The 16,285-nt window shown below is 40.2% G+C and overlaps 1 protein-coding gene across 1 annotated transcript in view; it reads right to left on the bottom strand.

Moving 5' to 3' along the window:
- The window catches only part of TRMT9B (tRNA methyltransferase 9B (putative)), an 88,051-nt gene that overhangs the window by 70,007 nt on the left and 1,759 nt on the right, over positions 1 to 16,285 (bottom strand). The gene's annotated exons all lie outside the window — the stretch shown is intronic.

Here is a 16,285-nt window from a genome sequence, read left to right as displayed (position 1 = left end):
TTGAAATCTCCCAGCCACTGAAACTTTATTTTGTCTCATTTCTCTCTTCCCCCTTTTGGTGGTGAATGTTCTCTCAATCCCTTGATGTTAAATCCCAGCTCATCCTAGGATTTCCTTCCATGTTGCGAGGGAGGTTTATAGCTCTGGGAGTCATGTTCCATGTAGAGAGTGGGGAGGGGAGTGAGTTTGCTTGCCATGTTGGCAAAGAGAGAGAGAGGCCACATCTGAGCAACAAAAGAGGTTCTCTGGGGTGACTCTTAGGTTTTATTTTAAAGAGGCTTAGCCTATTCTTTGCAGTGATAAGTTTCATCGGGGTAAACCCCAAGATTGAGGGCTGGGCCTATTGATTTGGTTGTCCCCCCACTCTTTTTCTGGAGTGATGCAAATGTTCTAAAAATGATCACGGTGATGAATATACAACTATTGTACTTGGCTGGTAGTTCATGTGATGATACACTGATTATACACCATGTACCGAATATATATGCATGAAGATTTATCAATAAGCATATTTTTTAAAAAAAGGATGCAGGCCACCACATTCAAAGTAGTTCTTAATGCTTTTACTGGATTCCTACATGAAAGGACAACACATACAAAAGCTAAGAGATGAAATTAAAAGAAGTAACAAAGCCAGGAGAGAAGCACTAGCAGACATCACCATGTGTCTTGCCACGTTGACAGAGCAGCCCTGGCTCTCCAGTGAATAGTTTTCAGAGAAAGTGTCATCCTGTTGTTGCCTTGATTTGGACATTTTCACAGTCTTAGAGTTGTGAACTTGTAAGTAATAAATCTCCACTGTTTAAAAGCTGGTCCGTTTCTGTTATATTGAACTTCATCTGCCTTAGCAAAGCAACCCCTTCTGTCAAAGGCAAGCACCTCTCCTCTGTTGATCTCATCTCTCTGGGGCATTAGCTTATCCTTATTCTTTTTTTTTTTTTTTTTATTAATTAAAAAAAGAATTAACAAAACAATTAGAAATCATTCCAATCTACATGTACAATCAGTAATTCTTAATAACATCACATAGTTGCATATTCATCATTTCTTAGTACATTTGCATCGATTTAGAAAAAGAAATAAAAAGACAACAGAATAAGAATTAAAACAATAATAGAAAGAAAAAAAAAACAAAAACAAAAAACCTATACCTCACATGCAGCTTCATTCAGTGTTTTAACATAATTGCATTACAATTGGGTAGTATTGTGCTGTCCATTTCTGAGTTTTTATATCCAGTCCCGTTGTACAGTCTGTATCCCTTCAGCTCCAATTATCCCTTCTCTTTTTTTTTTTTTTTTTAATTAACGGAAAAAAAGAAATTAACCCAACATTTAGAGATCATACCATTCTACATATGCAATCATTAATTCTTAACATCATCACATAGATGCATGATCATCATTTCTTAGTACATATGCATTGGTTTAGAAGAACTAGCAACATAACCGAAAAAGATATAGAATGTTAATATAGAGAAAAAAATAAAAGTAATAATAGTAAAATCAAAACAAAACAAAACAAAACAAAACAAAAACCTATAGCTCAGATGCAGCTTCATTCAGTGTTTTAACATGATTACTTTACAATTAGGTATTATTGTGCTGTCCATTTTTGAGTTTTTGTATCTAGTCCTGTTACACCGTCTGTATCCCTTCAACTCCAATTGGCCATTATCTTACCCTGTTTCTACCTCCTGCTGGACTCTGTTATCAAGGACATATTCCAAATTTATTCTCGAATGTCTGTTCACATCAGTGGGACCATACAGTATTTGTCGTTTAGTTTTTGGCTAGACTCACTCAGCATAATGCTCTCTAGGTCCATCCATGTTATTACATGCTTCATAAGTTTATCCTGTCTTAAAGCTGCATAGTGTTCCATCGTATGTATATACCACAGTTTGTTTAGCCACTCTTAGCTTATCCTTATTCTTAATCCTTTCTTCCTATCTCTCCTCTCCCATAGCTTCCTCTCCTCGGCCAGCACAGATTCAGGATGTCTCTCCTTAGATACACACAGACAATCACACATAACTAAAATCCTTTCCCACTTCTGCCCTCAAGTTTTAGCCTATAACTAAAATCCTTTCCCACTTCTGCCCTCAAGCTTTAGCCTCCTTTTTCTCCTTTCCTTTTCAAGAGAAAAGTCTTCCCAATTTCCTCACCTCTCATTCTCCTCTCAATCCACGGCCACTGGATTTTTGTTGGTTCTGTTGCCTTTCTCCAAGAAGCTGAAGGTCCCCTGTGTGACAGAATATTCTTGGTCATGAGGAGCATTCCATTGTTCAACCTCATCCTATTAATTTCCTCATTCTTTGTACCGCTGAAGGCCTTTCACTTGACTCAGAGTCTGATATTCTAGAAGCCGACCCTTTTCACTAGGTGACATCAGTTCATGCGCCACTGATGGAATTCACTCCACTTCACCTTTTTCTCAGCTTTCCTGCCACCTTCTTAGGTTTTATAGCAAGATTACCCTTGAGAAAAACAGAGGGTGAAGGCCATGGTATGGTACCTCGGGGACTGAGCCTTAGTGCATGGACCAAAGCATACTGCTTGTGAAGCCCTTGATCACTCAAGAGTCAGCTCTCCAGCAAGTAAGGTATTGTGCTATCGATGGAAGGACTGGTGGCTCTAAGGAAGTCATGAGAGGAGGGGACAGGCAAGGTATAAGGTAGGGAGAGGAAAATGTCACATGAGGTAGTGGGGTCACGGGAAGTAGTGCAGGGTGTGACGTTTAAGTTCTTTGACAGAGTAGCTTGAAACTGATGCCATTGACAGCATTATAAATGCTTGAGAACCAAGTGGTACAGAAAAAAAACAAACCTATATGACTGGTTTCTTAAGAATCAAGGCTTAGGATGAACATGTACTGACTACCCCAGTCCAGTAAATCATGCATATTTGCTCTGGCTTCAGGCTAATTTAAATAAACAGATCTAAAGCTTCCATGAAAACAGGAGTTAGTTGTAACCACCTAGTTACTAAAGTAGTTATTGCACAAACTATTCAATAACCTGCATTAATGCTTTAGTGATAACTAAATATTTGTAATAAAATTAAAATGTTGATGCTAAAATATAACACAGTTTTTCCTCCATTTCTAAAATTATTCAATTATTCTTCAATCTCCTGTTATAAAGAATGGATCCTAACACATAGAGGACTGGATATAATTTCAAACACAAAACTGTGTGGCCAAAATTTTGTAACCTGATAACTGAGCCAACAAATTATACCTTGCCTACAGCAGGGGCATGGAGCCACGGCGTTAAGTGGATCTGCTTTTAGCTGCACGGGGGGTAGGGTTTCTAATGGCTTGTGTTTATTAAATATTCACTCTCATTCTAAAATGGTTTGCTGTTTATAAAATTATTAATTTTATGCCAGCATACATCATCTTAACAAGAATACCTTTCATAAGATCTACTTTCAAAAAGTACTAGAATAGACAAATTCATTAGGCAAGACATCATAAATCACTTTGGCTGAAAAAAATTATTTAAAAAATACTTGACTCAACATTCTGTTTGCAGATTTCCACATACACTGCATCCACATGGCTGTGGATCTGTGTATATCTAGGTTTTGTAATGGAATGGTGTAGGGTCTGGCCCACTTTTCCACTGTTATGTGTAGACTGCGGTATTCCTGGCTAGCTCAACAGGAAGAGCTAGTCTTTAGCTCCACCAACTTGACGCAAAGTCCCCAGAACTTCTGGCAGAGTAAAGTCAGCATGGAGAATCTGATCAGTGTCTGCAGTAGGAAAACCTAATGGTGGAAGCTCGGAGGGACTTGATGGCACATGGCTGGTAGGTGGTTCAAATTCAAGGAATGGCTTTGCCGCTTCAAAACCAATATTTTCCCTGGTTTCAAGCCTCTCTGTCAATGGACTCTGCATACCCTGACTCAATTCTTTAACGACTATGAAACTGAACGGCAAGGAATTAGCTTGCTCAGGAGTCTGATGGAACTCTCCCGCTAAAGGTATGTGTGAAATTTCTATAGCTAAGTTACAGGGTAACTGATTAGATGTTTCAGCTGAATTGCAAGAACTTCTCTCCTTCATCGACTTGACTTGGAGTTATGCTCCCCAACAGTTGACATGCCATTCCCTGGGCCTCTGGTGTTAATAATTTTCCACACCTTCAATTCCGGCACCAGGTGAAGTTCTTGTGAATTTTTCAGCCTTCACACAGGCCTGATGAAAGCAGCCTTCTAGACACTGTTCATTCTAAGTGACTTTAAGATGCTCACTGTGGATCCATTTTTCAGAAAGTTCCTTAATACCTGTTGGCCCCTCAGCTACAGACAATATCTGCAGATGTCTTTTCTGGAGTGATTTACTACTAATGATCAAGAGGTCATGAAGTTCCTTCAAGGCTGCTGTTATAGATGAACAGTCTTCTGTTGACTGCAGAGAGGCTGGCAACAGACATAGATCAATTCCCATCCAGTAAATGTGGCAATTCTTCATCTGTTCCAGGCATGTTAACGTTACTTTCTGGGAGCTGTAAATCCTCAGAAGAAATGGAATTACTTAGAATTTCAGATGAAGAGATATATTTCAATGCTTCTACTTACATAAAGGGATTATCTAAGTTGAGGGCAGATGCCTCGAGGTTCTTGCTATTGGCATTTTGATATCTACTTCCAGTGTTTCTGTTTATGAGTGGCCAAAGCATCCTGAAGGTGAAATCATTTTCTCTGTTTCTGGAAGGTCCACATTCCACTGTGGCCTGTGATCTTTTATCTTAGCTTCCCAAACAATGGATTTTTGTTGGTTCTGTTGCTTTTCTCCAGGAAGTTGAAGGTCCCCTGTGTTACAGAGATATTTTTGGTCATGAGGAGCATTTTGTTGTTCAACCTCATTCTGTTGATTTCCTGGTTCTTTGTGTCACAGAAGGCAGTGTGATATTCTAGATGCTGCCTTTTTCACAAAGAGACATCAGTGGTTCATGCACCATACATAAACTGGCTTCCTTTCACGTTTGGGGGTGAAATTTGAGGTCCTGGATACTTTCTATAAGAGTGAGTTTCTTTAGATTATCTGCAGCAACTGCTTTTTCTGATGAATTCTAAAAAGGTATGGTTGGACTCTGGTCTGCCAGAGGACTGTGCTGAGGAAGTGTGATCAGAAAAATCCTATAGAAGAAAAGAGTCTCCTCTCCCACTGCCCCCATTTCAAATTTCTGTATTTAAAAAGCAATCATGCTATACAACTAGCACCTTAATCTTGGTGACCGTAAGTCCTGGCTTGTGGGGACTGTCCGGGCTTATGTCTCTCTTCCCAGAACAATCATTACTAATGTCCGTTCACTCTCAAAAGTGCCCCAGTTTGGGAAAAATGTTACATGCTCACCCTAGATCTAATTTCATAATTGCACATCCATCTCCATCTCTAAACGTCTTAGCCTTCAGAATGTGCCTGCGTCTTATGAAATTACTCTAATTATTTAATGTCCTATGAATGATATGGGCTCTGATAACTTTCAGAAGATTTCTATAGTAGAGATTCAATCATGTTTCTCAGGAAAACACATGTTCATAGTCCCATTCCAATGGGTATGAATCCATGGTAGAAAGGACCCTTAAATGATGTTAATTTTAATGAAGGTGTGGCCAACTGAATCAGGGTATGTCTTAAAAATTTTTTTTTTGGTGAACACTTCAAGACGTATTACATTTATTAAAGGTATTAGCACAATTTCCTGCCTGAGCATATTTTTCCTGTTTACAAAAGTACTAGAATTTAATCATAGAAAATGTGATAAATATGGAAACACATGAACAAGAAATATATTGCCCATTATTCCACCATTGAGAGATAACTCATTAATATTTCCAGAATATTTATCCAGTCTTATTTTCCTTGTAGGTATATATATATATGTATACACATTCTTGTTTTGCACATTTAAGTTCAGACTGTAAACTTCTCTAATAGCATCATTCTTTCATAATCTGTATTTAACATTTTCCTATGAAGTGTTCTTCCATAGCACAGCCTTTGGATCAGAAGGATAAATCTTAATCCTAATACTGGTGGCTTTATAATGAGAAAGCCATGGGGAGGAAACCAAAGACAGAAGTCAGCAAGAACCCTGAGGAGAAAGGAGAGGATGCTCCCATGTGGTCAGAAAGCCAGGGAACCCAAGGATTGCCAGCTTCCGAGAGCCACCAATCCCAGGAGGTAGCAAGCTTCCCAAGCTCCAAAACCATGAGCTAATCAATTCCTTTGTTTAAACTACCCCAGCGTGTGTGTGGTATTTGTCCCAGCAGCCAGGAAACTAAGACAATTCCTGATTACTTCTGAACACTGATTAAAGTACCAAAGCGGTTCTCTTTTCTTATAAAACCAATATTTTGTTAAACACTAAAACCTTCTTTCAACATGCTCACTTATCTATTTTTGGGCTAAAAGGGAACAGATAAAAGAAGGAAGTGGTCCTAGACAGTTGCTGCTTTTTTGTTTCTCTTGGCTGTCTTTTTGCTGTTTTGTTGTTGCTAAAAATATCAGCAAATATTTTTTGAAGTCAGAAATACATTTTTGTTCCAGTTACCTCCACTTTCCACCTCCCTACGAGAGAGTAGACCACTTTCTCTCTGAGGAAGACACTGTTCTCCATACTGATAATAAAAGGAGCACATTGCTGTAACTCTTTAGTATCCCTCACTAGACTATCAGCCTCTCAAAGGCAGAGCCATATATATCTGTAACATCTAGCACAAATCCTGGTTCAAAACAGGTTCTGTTTTTTAACTTCTTTATTGTATAATATAGCATATATACAAAGCAAAAAAAGAAAAAAGGAATAGTTTTGAAAAGTTATAGGACAGATACCAGAGTTTGTCATGGGCTAGCATATCATCTCAGTTTTTCCTTCTAGGAAAAAATATACATTTTTTTTTATCATCACAATCAACTTTTATTTTCTTTTCTGTGAAAAATATCATATATACATAAAAGTAATAATTTCAAAGCACAGCGCAACAATTCTCTGTAGAACAGATTTCAGAATTTGGTATGGGTTACAATTCCATAATTTTAGGTTTTACTTGTAGCTGCTGGAGACTAAAAGAAATATCAGCAAAATGATTCAGCAATGATACTCATTTGTTAAACCCGATCTTCTCTGTATAACTTCACCATCACCTTTGATCTTCTCCCACTCTTTAGGGGTACTTGGGCTATGCCCATTCTAATTTTCTCATGTTGGGAGGGGATGTTAATAATATGGGATACAGGGATGGAATTAGTTGATGTTCTAGACAGGCTGGCCCCTCTAGGTTTCAGGTCTTCTCTGGTCTTGGGACCCACCTAGAGGTTGTTGGTTTCTGGAAAGCCACTCTAGTGCATGGAACCTTCGTAGAATCTTATATATTGCCCTAGGTGTTCTTTAGGATTCGCTGGAATGGTCCTGGTTGGGGTTTGGCAAGTTATGATAGGTAGCAATGTCTAACTGAAGCTTGCATAAGAGTGATCTCCAGAGTTGCCTTTTGACTCTATCTGAACTCTCTCAGCCACTGACACCTTATTTGTTATACTTCTTTCCCCCTTTTGGTCAGGATGGAATTGTTGATCCCACAGTGCCAGGGCTGGACTCATCCCTGGGAATCATCTCCCACAACACCAGGGAGACTTTCACTCCTGGATGTCATGTCCCATGTAGGGGGGAGGGCAATGCTTTCACTTGCAGGTTGGGCTTAGAGAGAGTGAGGCCCCATCTGAGCAACAAAAGAGGTCCTCCAGAAGTAACTCTTAGGCATATGTTGTCATGGTCAGGTTCATGTGTCAACTTGGCCAAGTGGTGGTATCTGTTTGGTTGGGCGCGTGCTGTCCTGTCTGTTGCAAGGAGGACATTTCATAGAATTAAATCATAATCATGTCAGCTACATCCACAACTGATTCCATTTGTAATTAGCCAAGGGTAGAGTCTTCTGCAATGAGTGATGCCCAATCTAATCACTGGAAGCCTTTTAAGGAGGATTCAGAAGAGGCAGGCTCTCTTCATGCTTTGGCTGGTGAGCCTCTCCCGTGGAGTTCATCCAGACCCATCATCGGAATCGTAGGCTTCACAGCCTACCCTGCAGATTTTGGAGTCTGTGTTCCTGCGGTCACGTGAGACACTTTTACAAATTTTATATTTGCAAGTGTTCCCTGTTGATTCTATTTCTCTAGAGAACCCTAACTAATACATCTGTATAGACAAGCTAAGCTTCTCTGCTACATATATAAGTTTCACAAGAGCAGGCCTCAAGATCAAGGACTTGGCCTCTTGATTTGGGAGTCCTTAATGTTTGACACAGTGTCAGGGGCTTCACTGGTGGTAAAGTTTAATAGTCGCATATTTTTCTCCCATCCCTCAAGAGACTTTGCCAATACTTTTTGATTATCTGCTTAATGTATTTTGGGATGTATTCAGGCATTACATTAAACTATACAGGGTTAAAGACCCTCATTCTTATTCTGGGCTCCCTGTTTAAATGAGCTATCCAGACAGGTTGTGTTAAACTATGTGCTACAGAAAATTTAGGTTCTAAACAAAATAAACCTTTCTTCCTTTGGTCTCAAAGAGTAGAAGAGGTTCTAAAATATAGACAATATCTTCCTTACCCCTGCATTCTGAATTACCTTAATCCCATAGAACAGGTTCTTAATATCTACTTCTTGAGTCAATGCATAAACAAATCAGTCATTGATGTTCAAACATAGGCCTGCTTGTTTGCCCTCAAATTTTGCTTGCAAATACACATACACACAAATCTTTGCTCTCTCTTCCCTTCCTCTCTTCCATTTGGCATAACAATGATCTAATCAGAGGGAGATTTCAGATTTAGATGTTCGTCTAAGTGAAATAATAACAAATCAAAAGATCATTTTGATTTTTGGTCCATGAAAGGAGTTGTGTCCCTTGACTGAATCTTGAACTAAGCTCTGTATATCCGGACAAGGCAAAACTCATCAGTCTTATAACTAAGAGGGAGAAGACTCTGAATTTTTCACAAATATGGATGAAAGAGAAAAACTGGGGTGGGGGGGTGGCTAGATGCCATTGATGTGCTATTTATTGTATAAAGATTTAAACTGTTTACATTCCCTTACAATTAATCAAATAATAATGTGTCTATAGAGCCAAACAGTCCCTATCTGAGAATATTATAAGTGGGATTATAGGGACAAAAGTCTCATAGGAGCAAGGGATGGGATTAGAGGATTTATCTTGAGGCTTCAGCTCTTCTCTCATTTTCTAATCCCAAATAGCAGAGGCAACTAAAAGATGATTTCATTCGATAGTCATGATTCATTGCTAGATGTAGTAATGTGGCTTGAGTAAAAAGATAAATTGATGATTTGTTACTTGGCAATAGTAGATATCTAATCACATCTACTTCAATAGTTTGCAAAAAAGGAATCTGAAGAGATTCAGGGTATGACATAAGCGATTAGGGTGAATTTAAGCATACTCATTTTATTCTCTAATAAACAGGTCATTTCCATCTTTGTATCCTTAAAAAGAGCACCATGAAGCTCACAGAGCCAAGAAAGATTCAGTAGAAAGATAAACATACATAATTCATCTAATGAAAGAACTAGCTAGCCAGGGACTATTACTTTACTGACAGAACACCACATTTTTACTTTGTATTGAGGTTGGTTAAACTGATAGGCTACCTGGGACTTTAGTTGGGAAGTTTTTCTCCCAAGAAATTTCCTGAAATTTTACTTTGATTACTAAACCAAACCCAAAGATGGTACTATTTAACATCCAAATAGTACCACATGCAGAAGCAGGTGTCTAGTAATTTTTTGATATTTATTTGCTTGATGCTTTTTCCAGTATTTTCAATTGCAATAACTATAGTTTTCTATCTGGTTGCTGTGGAAATTGGATGTAACCTAGATCCTTCTTTGATTCTTACATAGCAACTTCCAAAGTCAATCCCTACAAACTCTGAATGAAATATTCTAGCTAAGTCTTTGATGAAATGTTTCAGAGAAGTGTTAGACATGATGGATTTGTCCCTCTGCATTCCTTGCAATCTCCTTCAAGTGTGTATTCTTCTACCTCTGAGGTTGGAAGGCCACAAACTACATTTCCTGGAGTCCCTTGCAGCTAGGGTCCTGGGTATAGATTAGATTCTGCCAGTGTGATGAGCTGGATGGGAAGGGAGGCAGAGGGTACCTAAGGAAGGTGTTTGCGATGTTTTTCTTGGTGGCAATGTTCAGCCCCTAGCTTTGTGAGGGGTAAAGAGGTACTTGCAGCAGATTCTCTGACCCCTGGAACACAACCCAAACAGTCTGTTCTTGACATCAGCACTTCCAAGAGTTCAGTCTGTGACAATGATGGTAAGAACCTGGTGTGCTATTCACTGGTGCTCTCTGAGCCATTCTTCCAAGCTCAGCCTTGGTCCTCTCCACTGTCCCTCCCACCCTCCTTCTGAGCACCCTTTCTGCCTAAAATAGCCAGGGTAGTGTCTGTTAACTACTGATTGTTCCAGGAAGAGAAATGAGAAATGACAATGTTCAACACACCCAGACAGCAGGTTATGCTGGGGAGAATCATGAAAAGGGCAAAAACATAGCCTATTGTTATGTAAGGAAAAACTAAAGCCAGAAAACTGTTATGGTAGATAGGACAACTTTAGGAATGATTTATTTATTCTTTCATGCTATAAGTAACCGCATATGATCCGGGTGATTTGATTAAAATGCTTGTCAGAGATATACATTTAAACCCTAGAGCTTAAACCCATGTGTGGTAGACCAGATAGACAGTATATTTATACTTGATTTAACTGAGATATTCAGGGAATGGGAATAAGCAGCTCTGTCTGATTCAAATTTCACGGTTGTTTGAATATTAAGCAAAAGCCCCCTCCCTTTCTTTGCTTCTTTCTAGCTATGTTGTTACATTCCTATCAGTCAACTTTCTGCCACGAGGATTACATAACTCAGAAATGAAAAGAATGTTAGGTTCCTAGAAAGCACCTTAGAAATTGCTAGTTTTGGGAATTTTCAAACTGTGCTTCTCTCAGAGTTTAACAGGGTGTTTTAGGGTCCCTCTTCAGGGGAAGGGGAGGGCAGGAGGGCACAGCCCCCAGTGTGCCCCTCTTCAAAAAGTGGTTCTAGCTTTTCTCTTCTGTATATCAGGCTTCTACAAGATTTCTGGTCTGGGAAAGGGGTTCCATACTTTAAATAAAGAAGTCAAAGCCACTAATCCATTCCACTGTCCTATTTTCCAGATAATTATCTGAACATGATGATCCTAAATCTTTGAGGCAGACAAGGAAATTATTGCTTTCTAGGTAAAGGATTCAAGGCCTAAGAATGGATTAGTGTATTGCTAAAGATCTGACAGGTGGGTGGTGGGACCAGTTCTGGAAACTAGTTGTTCTGACTCCAGGGCCTGTGCTCTTTCCACCATACCACTATTTGTTTAAATAATGACCATGGCTGGCATTCATGAAACTCCTTATATATCGTACCTGTTGACAATACTCTGTATAAACTCATTTAAGCCTCACTACAGCCCTGCAGTGAAGGAACTATTGCTAGTCCCATTTTACAGGATGAAATTTGAGATTGGGCCAGAGACTTGGGTAATTGGCTGTGATTCACACCCAGGGAGCTATCTCAAGCTCAAGAGAACCATGAACTTTGCAAAAGTGCTAGGTTAACCTCTGCTAAAAAGGCTCTCTTGGGTGGGCCACCGTGGCTCAGCAGGCAGAGTTCTCGCCTGCCATGCCAGAGACCCAGGTTCAATTCCCAGTGTCTGCCCATGCCAAAAATACAAACAAACAAATAAAAAGGCTCTCTCCCTACAGCAGCCTACATGTGTGGCTGAAAAATTCAAGGCTCTAGAACACAAGCAGCTGCCAAGGGCAGAGGGAGGAAGGGGTTACCAGGAACAGGTGGCCCCCTTAGAACACTGCCAAACTCCAAGGGAAGCAAGAGCCCAAATCACCTCCAGGTACACTGTGGAAGGATACAGAACCCGGTGTTTCATATTTCTGCAAAAGGGGCCTACAGTTGATCAATAAGAGCCTCACTCACTGAGGAGATGCCCTTAAGGGTTATAAGCCACACTCAGCGCTTTTTTATCCTGTATTGCAAAGGAGAGCTAATTTGAAGTGAACCCACCCACTGAATTACTCCCTGAGCTTATAAATACTTTATTTATGTACCTAATTTGGCACAAACAAGAATAGATAAATAAGCGAATATAACACATGTTTTAAAAAAAAAGCACAAAAACACTGACTAAACACAATCACAAGGGGCTGTGTCAAAAACATGTGAAATGCAAAAGGAAAATAACCTTTTTTTCTATACAGAATGCCTAGATGGAGCAATTAAAGAGCTAAGAATAGGCAATAATAAGTTGGCGGTTTAGGAGGAGGTACTAAATTTGGAAGACATAGCCAAGGAATCTGGGATGAGAAAAATGCTATTTCCTTGAAACGGATAAATCCCAGAGGGTTGGAGGGCGAGAGGAAGTGGGGAGGAGGGGAGGAGGGGGGAGATGCAGACTGAATGAGAAGGAAAGAAAAATATGAAATCTAATATTTTAAGTTTTAAAACTTCAATATTATGCTAGGACTATTTTAGAAGATGTTTTTATTGCTCTTTCACAGCTGGGTTTCACAACTAGAACTGACCATATCTTACATTCATTCAACAGTAAATCTTTTCTGATCACTTACCAGGAAGTGTTTTATCCCTTGGGAATTGCAGTGCTAAAAAGAATAGACCACATGCTCCTCCACCACGACCGCCCTACTCCACCCCCCAATTCTCATGAAGCTCTGATGGTGTGGGAAGCTAGCGTCTTACCCCATAAGCCCAAGAGGGAGGCTTCAGGCTGGCCTTTTAATATTTCCCTACACATTGATTAGAACGTACTCAATTTTCCAGACTGGCAAATCAAGAACTTTGGTGTACAACTTGCAAATAGCCATCAAACAACTTAAAAAATGTATCCAAAATACCACAATCTAAAGCTCTAAATTTCTTTGGCGGAAAAGAAGACAACAAGTGAGAACAGGGTTATTGAGCTTGTTATGTTTCTACTTGTTCAAACTTGCTGTCGTTCGCAATGAAGCCGGAGAGAGTGTCAAACATAGGAGGTGTTGCCAGGTGGAAAGTCATAATGAAAAGTCAAGTTCAACCCAGAGGACCTGGGGCAGACTTCCAGTGCTCAAATCAGTGGCAGAGGAGGCCATGACGAAGCTGGTACTCATGTAACATCCATAGCTAGGGTTCAAGAGAACAAGGAGGGTCACCAGCCTTACCATCTGAGAAAACCCAAATCAGGGCCCACTTTTCTTTAGGACCTATGCTAGTTTGGAGCTGTTATGTACCCCCAGCAAAGGCGATGTTCTTTTAAGCCATTCCTGTGGGTGTAGACCCATTGTGGGTGGGGCCTTTTGATTGAGTTATTTCAATTGAGATGCGACCCATCCCATTCAAGGTCGGTCTTCATCCTTTTACTGCAGCCGGTCACAAGAGAGGACAAAGGACAGAATAAGCCAAGGGAGGTTAGAGAGAGAAAGGCCTTTGAGCAGCTAGGAGAGGAAGTCACTAAAGCCAGAAGCTGAAAGCAACTAAAGCCAGGAGAGAAGAACCAGAAGACATCGGCCATGTGTCTTCCCATGAGACCGAAGTGTCCCAGATGCCATCAGCCTTTCCTCAGAGAAGGAATCATCCTGTTGATGCCTTAATTTGGACATTTTCATGGCCTTAGAGCCATAAATTTGTAAGCTAATAAATCTCCCATTGTAAAAGATAACCCATTTCTGGTGTGTTACATTCCAGAAGCTTTAGCAAACCGAATCAGGGCCTGAGATGGAAGCCAGAACATAATTATGAAGGCTGACAAATAATCAACGGGGATGGCTAGGAGCTAAATTATATCCTGGAGAGTGACAGTAAACCGAAAAGAAAAAAGGAAGGTAAGAGAGAAGGAAACAGTGAAAAGTAAAGAGACTAAAACCAGGCACAAGGCAAAGAGGGACGTCTGCCAACTGCCCTCGTGATGCCGGCACCAGGAACCCCCCTCTAGGGGAGCACATGTCCGAGGGGAAGCTGCTTTTTTAGGGTCTCAGCCCCAGCAGGGTCCAGTTAGGCTCACATTTCTCAAAATAAAGACATAAGAAGCCTTTTCCATGTGAGAAATACAAGTGAATCAGGCCCCACATCTTTTTATGAGCCAAGGAGATTCAAAGAGGCTCTCTGGAGGACAGCTGAACATACACAAACACTTGTATTGTAAACAAAAATCTGTTTAAATCCAAAAGGAAATTAATCCCAACGGTTTTAAAGTCGGACAATTAATAACACAAGAAGCTGAGTAACAAGTCGTCAATTATGGTAAATATTTGTTTAGTTTCTGACTGGCTAAAAAAAAAAATAGATTGCACATATCCTTTTTATAACACAATGGTAGTCTGAAAAAAAAGCCTGAGGGAAGAGCTTTGCACAAAACAATGAAGAATTCTACTGAGTCTGTGATCCTTAGATAAAAGAAAAATAGTGGACCACACCTCACGGCTGCTGCCTACTACTCCAGCCTCACTCCCCTAGTCTTTTCCCTTCTGCCAAGAGAGTTGTCCTCCCACCTTCTCCCCATCTAACACACGCTCAGGTTCTCCGCAGGTGCTGTTCATTTTGTGTTAGGTGCACTTCCTTCCCCTCCCACCCTCCCTCCCTACCCCAATGTCACTTCCTAAAGGATGTTTCTGTACTTTTGACATTTCTTTTTTTCCACATAGCAATAGCGCAGGTCCTAATGATAGGTTTACCTATTTATGACCAATAGACATGAGGTCCAAGAGGTCAGTGGTCAGGTCTGTGTTTCTTGACATTGCAACCCCGATACTCAGCAGGGTGCCTTGGGAAAAATTGAGGACTGCTGAGAGACGGAGAAACCGAATGAATATCATCCCTACTTTATCCCCGGAGCCCAAATATTCCATTTCTAAATCACAACAGATGTTCTCAATAGGCCATAGCTGCATTTTCTTACTTGTCCATGGAAAAACTGGGAATGACTATTGTTTTATGAGAGCCATACTTTAAAAAAAATTATTTTTTTGAGGTTTCTTCATGCACCATACAGTCCATCCAAAGAATACAATCAATGGCTCACAATATCATCACATGGTTGTGTATTCATCACCATGATCATTTTTAGAACATGTGCATCACTCCAGAAAAAGAAATAAAAAGACAAAAGAAAAAGCCATCCATTCCAGACCTTTTACCCTTCTCTTTCATTGACCACTAGTATTGGAGCCTACCCAATTTTTTTTTTCATTTCTTATCCCCCCTATTACTTATTTATTGTCCTTATTTTTTTTACTCATTTGTCCATACCCTGGATGAAGGGAGCATTAGACACAAGGTTTTCACAATCACACAGTCACACTGTAAAAGCTTATCATTATCAATTGTCTTCAAGAATCATGGCTACTGGAACACAACACAACAGTTTTAGGTACTTCCCTCCAGCCGCTCCAATACATGACACACTTAAAAGGGATATCTATATAATGCATAAGAATAACCTCCAGGATAACCTCTTGACTCTGTCGGAAATCTCTCAGCCACTGAGTCTTTATTTTGGAGGACCAATACTTCTAATGGCATTAATAGAAACTCTTTTAATGAAACATTGAAATGCTATCTGAGGATTTCAATTGGTCCTTTTCTCCCTCCTTTTAACTACCTCCTTATCTCAAAAGCAATCGCTGGCACTTCTTTAGCACAGGTAGGTCTGAGGCCTGTCAGGTGGTGGAGAAGCAGGTGTGAGAGTGCGAGCCTCTTGATTGCAAAGGGCAATGGAGAAGGACCAAGGAGACCAGGAGTGGACACAACCCATGTACCGAAAAGTTCAATTCTGCAAGTTATGCGGCAACTCCTCCACTGCCCCGGGAGATAATAAGCCAACAGATTTCTACTTCTTGTCATAACCACTCTTTAGGGTGGTTCACAATGTACTTGACAGTGTACCCGGGCATTTTACATTTGCTTCTCACTGCCCACTCAGGTGGCGTCGTGATGCCCGTTTCACAGACCCAGAGATGGCCAGGAACTGGGATTCCCTGTAGTTCAAACTCTAAAATCCCTTTTCTGAAGTGATTGCCAGTCTCTCTGGAAGGGAGCCAAGTACTCAAAGTGAATTGTTTACTCCTTTTGAATACCTCTTATCTAGGGATTCGAGGCAATGTACTTTCTTCTGCAATCAAGAGAAGAGAATGACAAAAGCAGGACATGCAAC

This window comes from Tamandua tetradactyla, chromosome 26 (assembly GCF_023851605.1).
Source record: "Tamandua tetradactyla isolate mTamTet1 chromosome 26, mTamTet1.pri, whole genome shotgun sequence".
Classification (NCBI taxonomy): Eukaryota; Metazoa; Chordata; class Mammalia; order Pilosa; family Myrmecophagidae; genus Tamandua; species Tamandua tetradactyla.
The sequence above is the reverse complement of the archived record's forward strand: the minus strand, read 5'-3'. Positions and strand labels throughout refer to the sequence as shown.